Raw genomic sequence first — 21693 nt, 5'->3', positions numbered from 1 at the left:
GGCACAAAAGGACAAATATTGTATGATTTCACTATTATGAACTTTTCATAAATATAATGAGAAAAATCATGGAGTTAATAATAGCAAGAATATGTCACCAGAAAATAGAACGTTGTTGCAGAATGGAAAGCTGAAATTTAATCTTTGCAGAATTGCTAAAAATGTGTTTTTAAATGTTTAGAAATGAATGAAAATGGTCAAAGAACATTTTAGGATTTATAACTCATTGCACTAGCGTGTGAGCATTATAGTGGTTTGTGTTTTGTTGATTTTTTTCTTTTTTCAAGTAATGAAAATGCTCTAATATTGATTAAAATGATGAATGCACAACTCTGTGATTATATCAAATGTCATTGATTGTACACTTTTGTAAATTGTATGGTTTATAAATAAAACATAATAATATGGTGAGTTTGGGGGGAAATACACCAAATGCAAGATATATACTATAATTAGTAGTAATCTATTATGATGCTTTTTAATAATTTGTTACAAATGTTTCACAACAATGCAAGGTATTGGTGGTGGGTGACATATGGGAACTCTGTATGATGTTATGCATGTTTATTTTCTAAGTTCACAACTTTTACTTTACACTTACTGTTTATAATTGTTCATGTAAGTGTAACATACTTCAATAAAATTTTTAATGGAATAAAACAGCCTGTTAGAAATACACAATTTAACATGAGGTTTTGAAGATTAGATGTCTGGGCTTAAAGAGAAAGTCGGGAGTCATTGTAAAGCCATATGCAAAGGTTTTATTTTAAATTGTGGTTAAATCATAATATACGTGCTGTTATCAAAAACCTAGTGAGGAGGGAAGTGGCTATGCCTCAATCAGTTGGGCTCCCATCTACCATATGGGAGGCCCTGGGTTTGCATCCCAGAGCCTCCTTGTGAAGGCAGGCTCACCCACATGATGTGGAGAGCTGCCGGCCCATGAGTGCCATGAAAGCCAACTCAGCAAGGTGATGCAACAAAAAAGGGACACAAGCAAAAACAGAAAAGGCAGAAGAGTGTGCAGCAAATGGACACAGAGAGCAGACAGCAAGCAAGGCACAAGGGGGGATAAATAAAAAATAAAAAATACAGACAAAATAGAATGCACAGAGAATGGACACAGAGAGCAGATGGCAAGCAAGCCAGAGGGGGAGGATAAAAAAAAAAACAGTGAGGGAAGAAATACAAAAATCAGAAACTTATAATACAGCCCTAGGTGTGGGGTGCAGCTCTAGAGGTGAACTCAGAGAGTAACGGCTTACAAATGGGACTTAAGGGGCTTAGAATCCATAGTTAAAGTTGATAAAAGAATATCACTGAAGTTTAGTGTTTTCTCTTTCTGTTCTGAGCAACTGGCCAAAATATTTTGATTTTTGTGAAAGAAAAATGATAAAAACTTTATAATAATTCAATAATAATTTATAAGCCATCAAAAAATATAGCTGTGACTATTAAATAGAATAAACTTTATAAAAACAAGCTTTAAAAACAATAAAACCCTTTGAACAGTGATCTGTTTTAATTGGGTCTATTCCATTTCAGGTGCTAGTATACAGCCTAGTTGAGAAATAATGTAATGGTAGTGGTGCAAATTGGCCAAATCCCACAGCTCTTCTGTGGTGAAATGGGCACTCAAACTCAGATTTTCAGACTCTAAAATTCAAGCTCTAATTTATTCTCTTCTACTCAATCCCATTGACAGGGTCATGGACATAACCAAATTAGTTATTTAGTCACCCTTCATTAAATGATTCACCCTTAGTAAGTCTCTCCTAAATGTTTCTTGATAATCATGTCCCATTCAGTCATAGAGTTTCCCCCAATTTTTTTCCAATGCTGCCTTTACTTCCTTGTTCCTCAGAATATAAATGAGTGGGTTAAGCATGGGGATCACCACGATGTAGAAGAGGGAAACAAACTTGCCCTGGTCCTTGGATCTACTCTTGGCTGGCTGCAGATACATGAAAATGATAGTTCCATAGAAGATGGTGACCACCATCAGGTGGGAAGAGCAGGTCCCAAATGCTTTATGTCTTCTAGTGACTGACTTGATCTTCAAAACTGCTTGAGCAATGTACCCATAGGAGATTAGGGTGAGTGACAAAGACACCACCAGGAATACTACACTAGCCACAAGGAGCTCAGCCTGGTTGAGTGTGGTGTCCACATATGCCAACCTGATGAGCACAGGGACCTCACAGAAGAAATGATCCACCTGGCGATGACCACAGAAAGGCAGGTGAAGGGTGAGTGGAACTGAATCAATGTGGTGGCCACCCCACTGAGCCATGCCATAGAGGCCGAGACATGGCAGAGCCGAGGATGCATGAAAAAGTATAATGTAAAGGATGACAAGCAGCAATATAGCAGTCATAGGACATCACAGCCAGGATACCCTCAGTATAGACCAGGGCAAGGGAGACATAGAGTTGAATCACACAGTCTACACATGTGATGGACTTACCTGAACCCTAGGGGTTGATTAGAAGCTGAGGAATGATACTGCTTGTGAAGCAGAGGTCCAGGAAGGAGAAATGGGAGAGGAAAAAGTACATAGGAGTGTGGAGTTTAGAGTCCAAGTTGGACAACAAGATGATAACAGTGTTGCCTAGAAAGGTCATGAGGTAAAGGTCAAGATGATTCCAAAGAGAACCAGCTCTAACTGAGGCTTGTCTGAAAAACCTATCAGAATGAATCCAGAGGAGGCACTCTCATTGGTCTACTGCATTACTCTTGCTTTTATCTTTCACTTCTGAAAGATGAAATCATAGCATGTATTAACCTCAGTGATTTTATGACAAATCCATGACAATTAAGATTTAGTGCTGGCTTAAAATATGAGTGGTTATAATCCTATTATCAAATTTCAGTAAGTAAGTAAAGCAAAATTTCTTGAAAGGTATAGAAAGATCTTTCCTAAATTATAATTAAAATAATTTAAGGTTTTGTAATATATTACAAAACCTAGCATTCAGTATGCTTTTAAGATTATTCACAGTTTTAGAATTTTATTAAAGAAAAGAACTTTTAAACCTCCTTTAAAAGAAAGAAAAAGAATGTTCCTGGAATAAAATATAGTGGTTTCAATTTTATTTAGCTTACATGTAATCTCCATACATTTATTGAATACCAATTAAATAAATTAATATTGTATTTATTAAATCTTTAAGATGATGAAAGTTCTAAATTCATGTTTAATGAATAAAGTTAAAAAAGGAAATGTAGATCTACCCCTCTCTTCAATGAATAAAGTAAACTTAATAGGTAAAGACAGATTTTGTGCTGGGAAATCAAACCTTGGAAATACATGAAGAAAAAGGTCAAACTAGAAAATACTGGTGTGTGATTTCTTTGATTATCCCATGAACACAGTCTATTGGCCATAGGTTTTCCAACTACTTTGAGACAAAAGAAAAGGTCATAGTTATTATAAAGTTTGAATGTACAAAGTTTAAGGGTTTCTATTTGGAATGATGGAAAGGTTTTGGTAATGGATGGTGCTGATGGTAGCACAACACTGTGAATGCAACTAACACCACTGAAATACATATCTGATGGTGATTAAAAGGGGAAATGCTAGAATGTATATCTGGTAACAGAAAAAAATTTTAAAAATCCATGGACCTATACTACACAGTGACTGCTATGTTAAGCAATGGGCTCTAGTTAATAGTAAAATTTTAAAAATATCCTGTTATCAATTGTAAAAAAATTCCACACCAATGAAAGGCATTGGTTGCAGAGTGGTGTATAGGAACCCTGTATTTTGTGTGTGGTTGTTCTGTAAACTCACAAATTCTCTAATAAACAAGATTTAAAACACAAATAAATAAATTTGGGGGGACATTATTGTATGTATTGACTAAATCAAATAACGGGATATGGTAATTAAAGGTAAGTTTGAGTCAATCTTTCAAAGACCTTAAATGTCAGTAAACCTTACTTGTATATTATTCATTAAGTAAAAGAGAAGTAAAGTCTTTATAAGAGGATGTGGTTTTGTTTGAATTTTCTTTTTAAATATGTGTCTAAACAGTGAAGTAAAATTTAAAACAGAAACCACTTCAATCCAGAAAAGATGCTGAAAAAATAAATGGATAGACAACCAGCAAGATGACAGGAAAGTAAGGAGCCTAGAGTCAGCTCATGCAACAGGACAGTTAGTAATCACCCAGAGATTTCTGAAGCTCTAGTTTGGGAGCTCCAGGGGACCAGAAAAGCATCCTCCAATATCCTTGAAAGAATGGAAAGAGGTGACTACCTATCTGCAGAGAAGATTCGTGAGTAGAATACTCCATGTCCTGGAGGTGACAATCTTCCACTGACAGTACAAGCCACCTTAGGAGCTAATCTGTGGCTAGAATTGGAAGCTCCACTTCCCAAAAACAGGGGAGGAAGAGACAGTTGGGTACCAACTTCAGCTACTGATTAGTAAATTTGGCAGGCTAAAGTATAACCCTAAGAACAGGAAAAGTTGGAACATGTCCAAGTCAGAAAGAGGCCAGACTCCATCCCTGCCATGAGGGGAAGCAGAGTGCACTGAAAATCATAGTGCTGGCAAGGAAAGTCTTTCCATCCAGATCAGATTGCAGCACTAGCCTAAGCCCCAGCCCCACCTCCAGCAGGGAGGGAGCTGGGGGCACCTGTGCCAGCCTCTCCTGTTAATTGCAGGTATATTTGGCTGGACAGAGTTGGAAATCTACCTTCCACCTGGGCAACTGTGGTGATTTTAGACCTACACAGCATAGGTTGCTGCCCACACCTAAAGCTCCATCCACACCTCAGGCAGGGGAGAAAGGGGCATGAAGCTTCATCAGTCTCTTATGCAACTATAGTCTAGGCCTGCATGACTTGGTTTACAACACACAGCTGTGGTTCTGTTGCTACCCCTGACAAAGGAGAAAGTTGGGAGAAGCTTCATTGGTCCCTGGGGCAATGAGGGAAGAATGAGCTTCTACAGCTTAACAGCACCAACTATATTCTTGGCACCTACTACACAACAAGCAAGGGAGAAAGGGCAAGAAGCTCTAAACTAAAGAGAGAAACTGCACCCAGAATAAATGCATTTATTAAGCCAGATTTGAAGACACCAACAAAAAATTATAATTCACACCAATAAACAGGAAAATATGGCTCAGTTAAAGGATCAAGATAAGCTTCCAGATGACATAAAGTAGTTCAGACAACTAATCATAGATGTTCAAACAAATCTCCTTAATAAATTCAATGAGATGGCTAAAGAGATTAAGGATATTAAGAAGATATTGAATGAGCACAAAGAAAAATTTGAAAGCTTACATAGAAAAATAGCAGATCTTATGGGAATAAATGAAATTAAAAATACACTAGAATCATATAATAGCAGATTTGATGAGGCAGAATAAAGGATTGTTGAGCTTGAAGAAATGGCCTCTGAAAGTGAACATACAAAAGAACAGGTAAAGAAAAGAATGGAAAAAAATAGAACAAGTTCTCAGGAAACTAAACAACAATGAGACATGAAACCTTCCATATCATGGGTGTCCCATAAGGAAAAGAGAAGGGAAAAGGGGAAGAAGGATATTTGAAGAAATAGTGGTAGAAAATATCCCAAACCTATTGAAGGACATAGGTATCCATGTCCAAGAAGCACAATGTACTTCCATCTGAATAAATCTGAATAGACCAACTCTGAGACACATACTAATCAGAATTTTAAATACCAAAGACAAAGAAGGGCTTCTCAGAACAGCAAGAGAAAAGCAATGCATAACATAAGGGATACTCAGTAAGTTTAAATGCTGATTTCTCAACAGAAACCATGGAGGTAAGAAGGCACTGGCCTGATATATTAAAGATACAGCAAGAGAAAAACTTCCAGCCAAGAATCTAATATCCAGCATTACTGTTTTTCAAAAATGAGGACTAGTTTAGAATATTCACAAATAAACAGAAATTGAAGAGTTTGTAAACAAGAGACCAGCTTTGCAAGAAATACTACAGGGTGTGTGATAGCCTGAAAAGAAAAGGCAGGACAGAGAGACTTGGAAGAGAGTCAAAAATGAAGATTATGTCAGTAAATGTAATTAAAAGTGTCAAGGGAGTGATAAAAATAATATATGACAGAAAAACCCCGAATATTTAGGAATAAACTTAACCAAAGATGTAAAGCAACTCATTGGTTAAAAAAATAAAAACAAAACAAAATAATTAGAAGAACATTCCAATGTCACAGATTAGAAGACTTAATATCATTAAGATGTCAATTTTTTAAATAGAAAACTTGTTCTACTCAAATTGATATACAGATTCAATGGAATCATGACAAAAATTCCACCATCACTTTTTAAATAAATGGAAAACATAATTATCAAATTTATTTGGAAGGTTAAGGGGTCCTGAATAGCCAGAGACATTTTAAAAAGGAGAAACAAAGTTGGAGGACTCTCACTTCTGGACTTTAAATCACATTACCTAGCTACAGTGGTAAAAACAGCATGGTACTGGCATAAAGACAGACACACAGACCAAAGGAACAGAATTGATGATTCAGAAACAGATGTTCACATCTAGGGTCAAATGATTTTTAACTAGCTGGTTAAACCCACCCAGCTTGAGTAGAACAGTCCAGCCAACAAATAGTGCTGGGAGAATGGGATATCCATAAGCAAAAGAAGGAAAGAGGACCCCTATCTCATATGTTATATAAACATTAGCTCAAAATGGATTAAAGGGGGCTCTGTCATGGTCCCTAGGGGAACAGCGGCAGTCCCCCAGGGGCAACGGTAAGGACCAGGAAGGAATGAGGGTCCAACAGTGAGCCCCTGATACTAATGATTATGCTTGTGAGCTTATACACCTGAAATAAGAACAAGGCCTAGAGCAGCACTGTGCCTAAGAGTTCCCTCCTGACAGCCTCTGTGTTACTCAAATGTGGCCAGTCTCAAAGCCAAGCTCAGCATGTAAATGCAATGGCTTCCCCCCAGCATAGGACATGACAACCAGGGATGAGCTTCCCTGGCACCGAGGGATCACTACCAAGTACCAGTTGATGACATATCTAGAAAATGACCTTGAATTAAAGGTTCAACATGGACCAGCAGAATATCCCTGTCTACATATAATAACAGGAGTTTAAAATGCTGTTTGACCTAATGTAAGGGGGAAATGGAAAGGACCCTTTTGACAAGGTCCTTTGAAGTGCAAAAGTGTTTAACTTTGAGGCAGTCTCATTTATCTATTTTATCTTTTGTTGCTTGTGCTTTGGGTGTAAAGTTTAAGAACTACCACTGGTCACAAGATGTCAAAGATGTTTTCCTACATTTTCTATTAGCATTTTTATGGTTGTCTCTTTTATATTAGGTCTTGACCCATTTTGAATTAATTTTTGTGTAAGGTGTGAGAAAAGCGTCCTCTTTCTTTTGGCTGTGGATATCCAGTTCTCCCTGCACCAAGGGAGTAGACTGTTCTGGCCTAGCTGGAAAGGCTTGACAGGCTTGTCAAAAATACTTGACTATAGATGTGAGGGTCTATTTCTGAATTCTTAATTTGCTTCCTTTGGTTAATCTGTCTTTATGCCAGTACCATGCTGTTTTTACCACCAGCTCAGGATTATCCTTTATTTTTCTATTTTTAAAAAAGGTCTATTTATTTAATTATTTTTCCCATTTCCTGTTCTCTGTGTCATTTGCTGTGTGTTATTCTGTGTCCACTTGCATTCTTGTGAGCGGCCACTGGGAATCTGTGTCTCTTTTCATTGTGTCATCTTGCTGCATCAGCTCTCCGTGTGTGCTGTGTCACTCCTGGGTGGACTGTGCTTTTTGTTCATGTGCGGCAGCTTTCCTTAGGGGGTGCACTCCTTGCATGTGGGACTTCCCTTCATGGGGCATACCCCTGCATGACCCAGCACTCTTTAAGCACGGCAGCACTGCATGTGGGCCAGCTCACTACATGGGTCAGGAGGCCCTGGGTTTGAACACTGGACCTCCCATATGGTAGGTGAACACTCTATCAGTTGAGCCAAATCTGCTTCCCTTGGTAATATCCTTTAAAGTCCAAAAGTGAGAGTCCTCCAACTTTGTTCTTTTTTCAAGTCATTTTTTATCTATTCAGGGACACTTTCCCTTCCAAACAAATGTGATAATTGGTTTTTCCATCTCTGCAAAAAAAAAAAAAACTTTTATTGGGATTGCACTGAATATGTAAATCTGTTTGGGTAGAATTGACATCTTAATGATATTTAGCCTTCCAGTCCAGGAGCAAAGGTTGTCCATTGATTTAAGCCTTCTTTGGTTTCTTTCAGCAATGTGTTGGAGTTTACTGAATATGGGCCCTTTATATCTGTGCTTAATTTTATTCCTAAATTTTTATTTTAGTTACTATTATAAATGGATTTTTTTTCCGGATTTCCTTCTCAGATTGCACACCAGTAATGTATAGAAGCGCTATTCATTTTTGCATGTTAATCTTGTATCCTGACACTTTGCCGAACTTGTCTATTAGGTCTAGTAGCTTTGTTATGGATTTTTCAGGAGATTCTAGGTATACAATCATATCCTCAGTGAATAGTGGAAGTTTTACTTCTTCCTTACTTATTTGGATGCCTTTTATTTCTCTATCTAGCCTAATTGTTCTAGCTTGAATTTCTAGTACAATATTGAATAACAATAGTGACAGTGGGCATCCTTGTCTTGTTCCTGATCTCAGCAGGAAAGCTTTCTACTGCTGCAATCAGCTCACAATAGGAAGCATCTGCAACATCTACAATAAGGTAACACTTACAATAACAGGAAGAAAGTGCAACATCATCTATAATAAGAGGAAGCAACAAATAGGTAAGTCAGTTTCCCATAACATTCTACCTTTCACCATTGAGTACCATGCTAGCTGTAGGGTTTTCTTATATGCATTTTACCACATTGGGAAAGCTTCTTTCTATTCTTATCTTTTGGGAGTTTTTATCAAGAAAAGGTGCTGTATTTTGACAAATGCCTTTTCTGCATCACTTGAGACGATCATGTGATTTTTCCTCTTCAGTTTATCAATGTGGTTTATTACATTAATTGATTTTCTTGTGCTGAACCATCCTTGCATACCTGGGATAAAACCAACTTGCTTGTGGTGATAATTCTCTTAATGTGATTTTTTATTTGGTCTGCAAGTATTTCGTTGAAGACTTTTGTACTTATATTTATTAGAGTATTGGACTATAATTTTCTTTTTTGTGGTATCTTTATCTGTTTTTGATATTCGGGTGATGTTGGCTTCATAGAATCAGTTTGGTAGCATTCTTTCCTGTTCAATTTTTTTGGAAAGCTTGAGCAAGTTTGGTATTAGATCATCTTTGAATGACTGGAAGAATTCACCTGTGAAGACATCTGATCATGAACATTTCATCTTTGGGAGGTTTTTTTTTTTTTTTAAGATTTATTATTTATTTCCCACCCCTCCCCCCCAGTTGTCTGGTCTCTGAGTCCATTCGCTGTGTATTCTTCTGTGTCTGCTTCTATTCTTGTCAGCAGCACCAGGAATCTGAGTCTCTTTTTGTTGTGGCATCTTGTTGCGCCAGCTCTCCATGTGTGCAACACCACTCCTGGGCAGGCTGTACTTTTCTGTACAGGCGGCTCTCATGATGGGTGTACTCCTTGTGAGTGGAGCTCCCCTATGCTGGGGACACCCTGTGTGGCATGGCACTCCTTGCACACATCAGCACTGCATGTGGGTCAGCTCACCACATGGGTCAGGAGGCCCTGGGTTTGAACCCTTGGCCTCCCATGTGGTAGGCAGATGCTGTATCAGTTGAGCCAAATCCACATCCCTTTGGGAGGTTTTTGATGACTGTTTCAATCTTTTTACTTGTGATTGGTTTGTTGAGATCTCCTATTTCCTCTAGAGTCAGTGGAGGTCAGGGGTTCTTATCTTTTCTGTTCCACAGACCCCTTTGCCAGTCAGGTGAAAACCATGAATCTCAGAATGTAGCAGCAGAGTTTTTGACACTTAACATGGGCATGTCTTTAAATTAAAATTTAGGGCAGTGGACTTGGCCCAGTGGTTAGGGCATCCGTCTACCACATGGGAGGTCCGTTGGTCAAACCCCAGGCCTCCTTGACCCATGTGGAGCAGGCCCATGTGCAGTGCTGATGCATGGAAGGAGTGCCCTGCCATGCAGGGGGTCCCCCGCATAGGGGAGCTCCATGCGCAAGGAGTGTACCCCATAAGGAGAGCCACCAAGCATGAAAGAAAGTGCAGCCTGCCCAGGAATGGTGCCACACACACGGAGAGCTGACACAACAAGATGATGCAAGGAAAAAGAAACACAGATTCCCGTGCCGCTGACGAGAGCAGAAGCGGACAAAGAAGATGCAGCAAATAGACACAGAGAACAGAAAACTGGGATGGGGAGGAGGGGAGAGAAATAAATAAATAAATAAATAACTCTTTAAAAAATAAAAATAAAAATTAATTAAAATTTAGGATTATTCCAATGTCCACAGAGAAAATGTGGAATGGGTGTGGGAACGGTAGCCATGGGGGCTGCTGGGTGTGGGGAACGGGAGGAAGAGATGAGATGTGGAGGCGTTTTCGGGACGTGGAATTGTCCTGGATAGTGCTTCACGGACAATTACGGGACACTGTAGATCCCCCCAGGGCCCACTGGATGGAACGTGAGAGAGTCTGGGCTATGATGTAGACCATTGACTATGGGGTGCAGTGATGCTCAGCGATGAACTTACCAGGTGCAATGGATGTATCACGATGATGGGAGAGAGTGTTGCTGGGGGGGAGTGGGGGGCGGGGGCGGTGGGGTTGAATGGGACCTCATATATTTTTTTTAATGTAATTAAAAATAATAATAATAAATAAATATTTTTAAAAAATAAAATTAAATTAAAAAAAAATTTAGGATTATTCAAAATTCCTTCAAGCTTATTGAGCCCCTGTAATCCTCCCACGGACCCTTGCGGGAGTGTCGAACCCTTGTTCAGAGCCCCTAGTGTTTTGTGTTTTCTAGGAATTTGCCCATCTCATCTACATTGTCTCATTTTTTGCACATGGTAGTTCATAGCATCCTTTTTTGGTCTCTCATTTCTGCAGGGTCTACGGTAATGTGTCCTTCTCATTTCTGATTTTATATATTTGCATCTTTTTTGATTATTGCTCTCCCTAAGGATTTGTCAAATTTGTTGGACTTCTCAAAGAACCAACTTTTCATTTTTCTTTTTGTTGATTCTCCCTATTGCATTCATTCATTCATTCATTCATTCATTCATTCATTCCATATCCCCCCTTACAGTTGCTTGCTGTCTGCTCTCTGTGTCCATTCACTGTGTGGTCTTCTGTGTCTGTATTTATTTTTTATTTATTTCCTCCACCCCCCCCCCTTTGTGGCTTGCCTGTTTTCTGGTGTCTGTGTCCATTCACTGTGTGCTCTTCTGTGTTTGTTTGTTTGTTTGTTTCTTGTCTCCCTTTTATGTTGTGTCACCTTGCTGTGTCAGGTCTCCATGGCACTTGTGGGCAGCAGCACTCCACTGTGCTTGCAGGCTGACAGCACTCCACGATGCCAGGGCTGGTGGCTCACCACAGAGTACGGGGGAGCCTGCCTTCATAAGGAGGCCCCAGGATGCGAACCCAGGGCCTCCCATATGGTAGATGGGAGCCCAACTGATTGAACCACAGCTGCTTCCCATTCCCTATGGGTTTTTTTGTTCTTGATTTCATTTATTTCCGCTCTGATCTTTACTATTTATTTTCTTCAGCTTGGTTTAGGATTAGGTTGCTGTTCTTTTTCTAGTTCCTCCAGATGTGCAGTTAGTTCAATTTTAGCTCTGATTTTTTGTTTGTTTGTTTGTTTTTAGGTACCAGAGCTGGAGATTGATGCCTGCACCCCATAGTTGGGAAGCAGGTGCACAACCACTTGAGCTATAACTGCTTCCTTATTTCTTCTTTTTTAATATAAGCATTGCAGGCTATAAATTTCTCTCTTAGCAGTGCCTTTGTGTTGTCCCACAGGTTTTGATATGTTTTGTTCTCATTTTCGTTCAACTTCCAAATATTTTCTTCCATTGCGCTGGCTGCTTTATTGACCAGGTCCTCTTAAGCACAAATGACTTGCTTATGAGGAGGTTCTCTTTATCTTTTTTTCTTTCATTGCCTGTGCTTTGAATGTAAGTTTAAGAAACAGTTGCCCAGCACAATATCGGAAGACCCTTCCCCACGTTTTCTTCTGTGAGTTTTATGGTCCTGGTTCATATCTTCAGGTCTTTGCTCATTTTCAATTAATTTTTGTTTAAGGTGTTAGATAGGGGTAAGATTAGTAAGAAGGTGAGAAAGAAACTGACTGAAGGGAAAAAATTTTGGAAATCACATATCCAATAAAGGTTTAATATCCATGATATATAAAGAGATTCTACAGCTCCACACTAAAATGACAAATTACCCAAGTTAAAAATGGGTAAAAGACTTAATTTAACCAACTTAATAATGATCCTACACACATACAAAGTGTTGATAATAGGGAAGCGATTAGTTAAGATGTGAAGGATCTTTTGGGATTAAGCTTTCCTTCTATCACCCAGGAGAAAAAAAAAGCATGTCCAGATATAAAGGACACATACATGGATGGTCATAATATCCCAAACTCGAAGGACCAAAATATCCACCAAGAGGAACATGAGTAAACCTTTTGTAATGTAGTCATTCAAAGTCAAAGGACACAATGATAAAAAATGAGAGAACTGCTGATCTACCAAACATGAATGATTCTGAAACAATGTTTTGGGCAAAAGATGCATGTGCCAAAATGTAAATTCCAATTTATTTCATTTTTATGACTCTGAAGATGTGGCAAACCTGATTTATGATAACAGAAAATCAGAACATGGGTGAATATGTTGGGGGGTATGTAATGAGTGAAGGGCATAGGGATTATTTTCCAGATAAATGGAAATGATTCATACCTTGATAGGGTCATTAGTACTGTATAAACAGGGGATGACACTTTTAAAAATATGACAAAGCATGCAGTTAAGATCTGTGCATTTCACTATTTAAAATTTTTACATCAATTTTAAAAACCAGAGAGATAGAGAGAAAAATATTCATAAGAATAGATAGAGTTACACTCATTTATGGGATCTCTACACATGGCTCTTCTGCCCCTTTACTTGAACCTATATTTAGCACTATACTTGATAAATATATGTCCAAGAGACTTAAACCTTTGGCCCATCCATGTGTCAGTTGAGCCCTGAATTACAGAAGCACTGCAACACCTACTCTCCAATTCATTGGACTCACCCAGGACAACTAGCCAGGAGATGATGATGGATAATGTCCATCCCCATGAACAGAAAGTGTCTTTTGAATGGTCCTTGGGAATCTGTGAGAGGTGGGGAAGGAGCACAATGACATTAGTCCAGACCTCACATTCCACAGCCTCCAGGGGGAACTGAGGCATGTGTCAATATTCACCAGCATTCTGTTTTGTTTCATACTTTAGTTCAGACTTGTGCAGTCTGTTATAAGCCAACTTTTTATAAGACATGAAGAGCAGCTTGCAGGCAGACACACTAGCTACACTGACTGACAAGCAAAGTCAACTTCTTGATAAGATGAGTGCTGCTCACAAGAGGTAAGCAGAGAGTAAGTGATCTTTAGGGGATGCTAGGCTAGACTAAGCGACTTTATTTATTTATTTTTTAAAAGATGTATTTTATTTCTTTCTCTCCCCCACCCCCCATTTGCCTGCTTTCTGTGTCCATTTGCTGCATGTTCTCCTGTGTCCACTTGCATTCTTGACAGGCAGCACCTGGAAACTGTGTCTCTTTTTTTCCATTATCTTGCTGGGTCAGCTCTGCATGTGTGTGGTGCCGCTCCTGGGCGGTCTGTGCTTATTTCACGTGGGGGAGCTCTCCTTGCAGGGCACACTCCTTGCATGCAGGGCACCACTAAGTGGGGGAACCCTTGTGTGGCAGGGCATTTCTTGTGCACGGCAGCACTGCACATGGACCAGCTCACCACATGGACCAGGAAGTGCTGGATATTGAACCCTGGACCTTCCATGTGGTAGGTGGACGCTCTATCAGTTGAGCCATGTGTCCTTCCTTAGAAAGTGACTTTAAAAATGCTCAACCTTATTGACACCTACAGAAAGGCTAAGGGAACAACAGCAATGTTGATGGAGGAATTAACTTCTGTGGTCCTAGAACTACAGGCAGAGAGATCCAGATGTTCCAAACAAGAAGAAGAGTTGAAGAATATGCTGAAAACACTGGAGTCTCAAGAAGAGGTCATGAGAACCACCAGAGCACCAGGCACTTTTCCAAATTAAATGTGTTTAGAATCCCTTCCACTCCCTGATGGTTCCTCCTTCAGCAGTGGGCCTGGTCATTCTTTAAGCAGCACTGAGCTTCTGTTCCACTCAGGCTTGCAGAGCCACCAGGCAGGAATGATCCTCTCCAATTCTATCTGAGAGTCTTTGAGGCCAGTGGATCAACAGAACTTCTCCCATGGGCTGGAGATCTTCTACCTTCACCTCCTGGACACACACGTGATTTCCTCCTTGGTCAATTCCTCCCTCAAGCACACATAGTTTGAACTTGAGGAACACACCAGAAATATGTCACTTTCTCATTATGAAATCTCAACATGAAAGGACCTAGTACGACTGATGAGATGGTTAATATAATTAAGAAACTAGGGAAACGGACTTGGCCCAGTGGTTAGGGCATCCTTCTACCACATGGTAGGTCCGCGGTTCAAACCCCCGGGCCTCCTTGACCCGTGTGGAGCTGGCCCATGCGCAGTGCTGATGCGTGCAAGGAGTGCCGCGCCATGCCTCCTGTGTAGGGGAGCCCCACGCGCAAGGAGTGCACAACGTAAGGAGAACCGCCCAGCGCAAAAGAAAGTGCAGCCTCCCCAGGAATGGCGCCGCCCACACTTCCCTTGCCACTGATTACAACAGAAGCGAACAAAGAAACAAGACACAGCAAATAGACACAGAGAACAGACAACGGAGGGGAGGGGAGGGGAGGGGAGGGGAGGGGAGGGGGCGGGAATTAAATAAATAAATAAATCTTTAAAAAAAAGAAACTATTCAAGGGACTTAGCTCACTGTTTATATAGGATCATTTGCATGTTTATTAACCTTATATTTATAATTTAAAATTTTATTCCTTTTATAAGTGTAAATTTTCTTTTATTTGTTCTCATTTACATTATATTTAGGGATTGCCTCCGTGGACATGACCTGGTCTGAGATCCACAGATAGCTTCAAACTGTCATAGTTGGGTACATGCTGCCCTTTCTAGGGATGAGAAAATATGCTGTTCCTGCAGTCAATCCTGCAGAGGTGAGTACTGGGGCTCCCCCTTCTGCTAGTTTTCAGGAAAACCATGTCATGAATGGCAAAGGCTGTGAGGTTGTCTATGTAATGGTGCATGCAGTAACCACTACATGCATATGGACACAGACATGTATATGTACATACAAATACACACATATGAAGTTACATATGCATATCCTTTCATTTATAACCAATATTCCCTTATCTCCCTGATGGCCATAATATTTTTTCCTAAAGTCCTATATGAGTTTTTCTCTTTTCATCACTCCCTTTTTTAGTATGCATGTTTGATCTCTATGTTTCCTACTACAAATCTCCTCAAATATCTAGTGTTCCTGGTTGCTTACTCACACTTAGCTACTAGAGGTATACACCTGTCTAAGAAACTCTGTGTGTTTAATTACATTTTAAACAAAAAAGACCTCTACCATTTGTAGTACTTTGTGTCTGGTTTTCTTCATATAGGAAAATGGTTTTTATTGTGATGATTTTCTAATTAGAGGAGTTGTAGGTTTATATAAATTCATGAAAAGTACAAATTTCCCACATCGGCCCCTCTTGTTGACACTTTGCATTGGTGTGCTACCTCTAGTGCGATGGAGGAACAATATTAAAATATTACTGCTAAGTAAAGCCTGCAGTTTTCATTAGTTATATTTCCCCTTATTCTACCCTATTTTTAGTACCTGTAATAGTGATATGCATTCACTATATTTCCTGAAGGAACACTCTTATATTTGTACTTTTAACCACAGTCATCCTCCACACATGGTTCACTGTGTTATACCCATGTTCTACCCTCTACCTTTCCTTCCAGTGATACACATGACCAAAATCTTCCCCTTTAAACACATGTTCATGTGTAATTCAGTGCTGTCAATAACATTCACGATAAAGTGCTCCCATCACCTCTATCCATTTCCAAAGATTTGCAATTAACCTGATGAAAAATTCTGCACAATTAAGTGTTAATTCCCCATTTTTACACTCCTTCCATCTCTGAGTAACCTATATATAAGTGTAGATCATAACCTTATGAGCTAGTGTTTTGTAATTACTTGATATGAGTGCAATCATATCTTTTTGTGCCTAGCTTACACAAAAGAAACTCCATAATGTGACATGAATATGGTCTTCATTTTTTCTTACATCCAAATTGCATTCCTATATATATATATATATGTATATCACCTTTTGTTTATCCATTCATTGGTTGATGGACACTTGTCTCCATCCTTTGGTAACTGTGAATAAAGCCACTATGGACATCGGTGAGCAAATGTCTGCTCATGTCCCATCTTACAGTTCCTCTGATTAAGAACCTAGGAGCATGATTGCTCGACCACATAACAAATCTATCCTTAGCTTCCTGAGCAATTGCTAAGGTGTCTTCCATAGTGGCTACCCCATTTTACATTGCACAAGCAGTGTATGACTGTTTGTCTTCCTCCACATCCTTCCCAACAATTCCAAGTTTTCTGGTTGTTTTTTATACTGCCCATTCTAGTAGGTGTGATATGAAATCTCATTGTGCTTTTGATTTGCATTTCTCTAATAGGCTAGTGGTGGAAAGCACTTTTGATCCATTGTGTAGGCTGCTTTCTTGACCAGGCCCTGTGGCAGAAGTGATTTTATTGTAAGGAGGTTCCATTTATCTCTTTTTCTTTCATTGTAAATGTGTGAGTGTAAAGTCTGAAAAACGTTGCCCGGTGCAATGACTGAAGATTCGTCCCCACATTTTTTTCTATGATTTTTATGGTCCTGGTTCTTATCTTTATATCATTGATCATTTCTGGTTAATTTTTGTTTAAGGTGTGAGGTAGGGGCAAGGTCTGAAATGGTGGAAAGGCACCTGGTTATTGGGAGGAAATACTTGGAAATCACAGATGTGAACAGGACTTAATATCCATGATTTATAAAGAGATTCTACAACTTAACACTTAAACAACAAATGACACAATTAAAAAATGAGCAACAGAGTTGTTTGAAAAATGATCAAAGTTCCCACACATGCACAGTGTTGATAATAGGGAAGCAGTGGACGTGGGTGATTACATTAGAGTGTTCTATTTCCTAAATGATTTTTCAGTAAACCTTAAAACTTTTCTAGTTAAAACCATGAATTATCTGGAAATAGATAACAAATTGTGTTAACTTTAAATCTGAGCAGGCAAAGAAAAACATCTTTCATATGTAACTACTGAAAGAATGTAAAAATAAATAAAGAGAAAAGATAAAATTGAATAAAAGCTATGATTCCAAAGAAGATATTCAGGAGAAAAATAATAATAATAACAGTGAGAATAAAGAAAATTATAATGAAGGAAGGAAGATTAAATTTAAACTTGAAAAGTAATTATAGTCATATAAGTGTTCCACCTAATCAAAATTTTCAAAAGGATATTTTAAGAACTCGCTGTATTTCGTTTTAAAACCCAGGCCCTCCTGACCCATGTGGAGAGCTGGCCCATGCCCAACTGTCTGATGCCCCAAGGAGTGCCATGCCATGCAGGGGTCTCCCCCTCATAGGGGAGCCCCATGCTTAAGGAGTGCACCCCGTAAGAGAGACGCTCCATGAGAAAAGAGAAAAGCACAGCCTGCCCAGGAATGGCACCACACACATGGAGAGCTGATGGAGTAAGATGACACAATAGGGAAGTGGACTTGGCCCAGTGGATAGGGCATCCATCTACCACATGGGAGTTCCATGGTTCAAACTCCGGGCCTCCTTGACCCGTGTGGAGCTGGTCCATGCACAGTACTGATGCATGCAAGGAGTGCCATGCCACACAGGGGTGTCCCCATGTACGGGGGCCCCATGGGCATGGAGTGTGCCCCATAAGGACAGCCGCACAATGTGACAGAAAGTGCAGCCTGCCCAGGAATGGCACCACACACACAGAGAGCTGACATAACAAGATTTTGCAACAAAAACAAACAGAGATTCCTGTGCCTTTGACAATAAGAGATGCGGACAAAGAAGAAGATGTAGCAAATAGACACAGAAAACAGACAACTAGGGTGATGGGGGGTTTGGGGAAATGGGAGAGATATAAATAAATAAATCTTTTTTAAAAAAATGACACAACAAAAAGAGATACAGATTCCCTGTGCCGCTGAGAAGAATATAAGCAGACACAGAAGAACACATAGCGAATGGACACAGAGAACAGACCAATAGGGGCAGGGGAACAGGAAAGGGAGAGATATAAATGAAAAAAATAATTCTACATATAAAAAAACAAAACCCATCTAAGGGGAGCAGATGGAATACAAGTTGTTGGGTGCCTGCTTCCCATGTTCAATCCCAGGTACATTCTGAAATAAATCAAAGATAAACAGCATGTTTGGCAGTAAAATATGGATTTTACATAATCACAGATATACACAAATATAAGTAAATCTTGTGTCAGTATGGCAATATCAAATACACAATCATTAAGGAAAAAGTACTGAATTGTAGGGTCTTACCATATCATTACAAGGTTTAAATTCCAAGAAAAAAAATAGCAAATTGCAATTGAAGTGCACCTATTTGCAAGCTTTTGCAAATTGACAGAATTACAACATGTAAGAGCCAAGTAAGAGCCAAACCCAAATCCCAATAGTAGATTCTGGGACGACTCTCTCAGCAAGGGATGGAATAGAAGAAAAATTATCAACAAGGATAAGAGACTACTTCAGCATCATGAATAATGTATTTTACTTAATGCACACTTGTCCTTAAGCCATCTATATAAAACATGGCGAAGAGAAAAATACACTTCTTTTTCATGAACTTAAGGAACTGAAGGGCTGTGGCAGGAGAAGTAGGATATGTAGGAGGCAACCATGGTCATCCTGTCAGCAATGAAGCAGGCTCTAATGAGAGAGAGAGGAGGCAAAGTAGAAGGGGCCAGACGAACACAGGAAGTGAAGGATGGATGTGACATGGAAAGACAGAAGTCGAGAAAGGCCACAAAGCTTTGGCCTGAACACTTATCAGGAGGGAAATGCTGACTATGGAAAAGGGAGAGACCAAGAAGGAGGAGTTTGGGGGAGGAGTCTAGAGTTTGGCCTTGGCACATTACACACAGAAGTGGGATGTCCTGGATGCAACTCTGTGTAAATCTGGACTGTGTGGAAAATTGGGTTAGATAAATAGGGTTAGTATTCATGCCAGGAGAGATGGAACGTAAGCCAAGATCACATGACCAGCAAGTGAATTGATTTCTGGAGAAGGAAAGAGGTCTAAGTACAGAGCCCTGGGGGGAAACAAAACTAAAGCTGAGGAATTTTTGGAAGAAAACACAAACCAGCAGAGGAGACAGACATGGAAAGACTAGAGAGTCTAGATGATAAAAAGAAAAAGGAGAATGTGGTGAAACAGAAATAAGTGAGGGGAGCACTTGAAGAAGTTCAGAGGAACCAACTGTGCCAAATGCAGCTGATGTAGCAATTAGTGGGATGTGAAGGATCTTTTGGGGAGTAAGCTTTCCTTTTCTATCACCCAGCAGAAAGGAAAACATGTCCTTATATGAAGGATACCTATAATACCTCTAGGTCATAATACCCTAAACTTGAAGGGTCCAAATATCCACACCAAAAGGAACAAGAATTTTATAATAGTGATTCAATGTCAAAGGATTCAGTGATAAAAAACAAACAAACAGGGAACTACTGATCCACCAAACAAGAAGAATGAACCTCAGAACAGTTATTTTGAGCAAATGATGCAGTCACCAAAATGTAAATTCCAATTTATTTCATTTTTATGAATTTCTCGATGTAGCAAAATGAATGTATATGGATAGAAAATAAGAATGAGAGTGAAAATGTGAGGAGGTGGTTATTGATTGGTGTGTATAGGGATTATTTTCCAGATTATTGGAAATGATTCCTATCTTGATAGGGCAAGTGGATGGTGTAGGTGAAGGAGATGAAAGGTTTGAAAAATTTGACATCATTCATTTAATGACAAATCATTTAACTACATTTAAATTTTACATTACTTTTAAATGAGCAAGAGAGAGAAGACTGCTCATTAGAGTACAATGGAGAAAAGCACACTTTATTTTCAGTATCTTTCCCCCGCTGACCACTCACTGATGAGCAGTAGGGCTGTCAGTTGCTTGTGGGTTCCAGGCAGAATGTTGGGGAGTTCTCTGGGGTTGTTGTGGATACAGGGTTACTGGGCAGAGTCCTGTGGTGGCATCAGTGCCCTGGAGGGCCTGTACTGCTCTGTGGACCTTGTCTTTTGGACGATCCTAGGGAAGCTTTGAGAGGTGGTGATGGAGCGCAATGGCACTACTCCATACCTCACATTCCTCAGCCTCCTGGGGGACTTGGGGGCATTTCAATCCTTCTTCAGCATTCTGGGGTGTCTCGTCCTGTTCAGACTTGAGCAGTCTCTTAGAAGCCAACTTTACATAAAACATGAAAAACAGCTTAGGACACACTAGCTACACTGACTGTCAAGAAATGTCAACTTCTTGATAAGATGAGTGCTTCTAACAGGAGGTATGCAGAAACTAAGCCATCTTTAGAGGAAGCTAGGCTACAGAAAGTGACTTTAAAAATGCCCAGCCTTATTGACACCTACAGAAAGGCTAAGGGAACAAGAGCAGTGTTGATGGAGGAATTAACTTCAGTGGTCCTAGAACTACAGGAAGAGAGATCCAGATGTTCCAGACAAGAAGAAGAGATGATGAAGTTGCTGAAAACACTGAAGGCACAAGAAGAGGTCCTGAGGACCACCGTAGCACCAAGTGCTTTTCCACACTCACTGTGTTTGGATTCCCTTCCCCTCCCTGATGGTCCCTCCTGCAGCAGTGGGTCTAGGTCAGTCTTAAAGCAGCACTGAGCTTCTGCTCCCCTCAGACCTGCAGGGCCACCAGGCAGGAATGACCCTCTCCAATTCTTCCTTCGGAGAGATTTTGAGGACAGTGGATCAATGGAACTTCCTCCATGGGCTGGAGTTTCTCTATTCACCTCTTGGACACACAAGTGATTTCCTCCATTGTCAATTCCTCCTTCAATCACACAATTTCAACTTGAGGAACAGCCCAGAAATATGGAACTTTTGCTTTACAGAAACTCAACATGTAAGAAAATACTATTACTGACAAGATTGTTCATGTACTTGAGACTTACGTATGGGTTCATATATGTTCATTATTAATCTGTTCATATATTTATGTTACAATTTTGTGTTGATCTTAAAAGTATAAACTTTCTTTTATTGTTGTTATCTGTATAATATGTATTACATATGTAATTGTAAGTTGAACATATGTGCAGTTCAGTCATGAGTTTTTTTAAGAAAAAAGCATAACTTACAAGAGTTTATTGCCAAGAAACCCAAGTTATAAGTAAAAGTAAAATTTAC

General features: G+C 39.6%; 1 pseudogene; it reads right to left on the bottom strand.

The window, feature by feature from the left end:
* Nucleotides 1–1804: 1804 nt before the first annotated feature.
* LOC139437236 (olfactory receptor 2G2-like) overlaps nucleotides 1805–21693 on the bottom strand; it is a 101521-nt pseudogene continuing 81632 nt past the window's right edge.

The sequence above is a fragment of the Dasypus novemcinctus genome, chromosome 21 (genome assembly GCF_030445035.2).
Source record: "Dasypus novemcinctus isolate mDasNov1 chromosome 21, mDasNov1.1.hap2, whole genome shotgun sequence".
NCBI lineage: Eukaryota > Metazoa > Chordata > Mammalia > Cingulata > Dasypodidae > Dasypus > Dasypus novemcinctus.
Note: the sequence above shows the minus strand (reverse complement) of the source record. Positions and strands in the feature narration are given on the sequence as shown.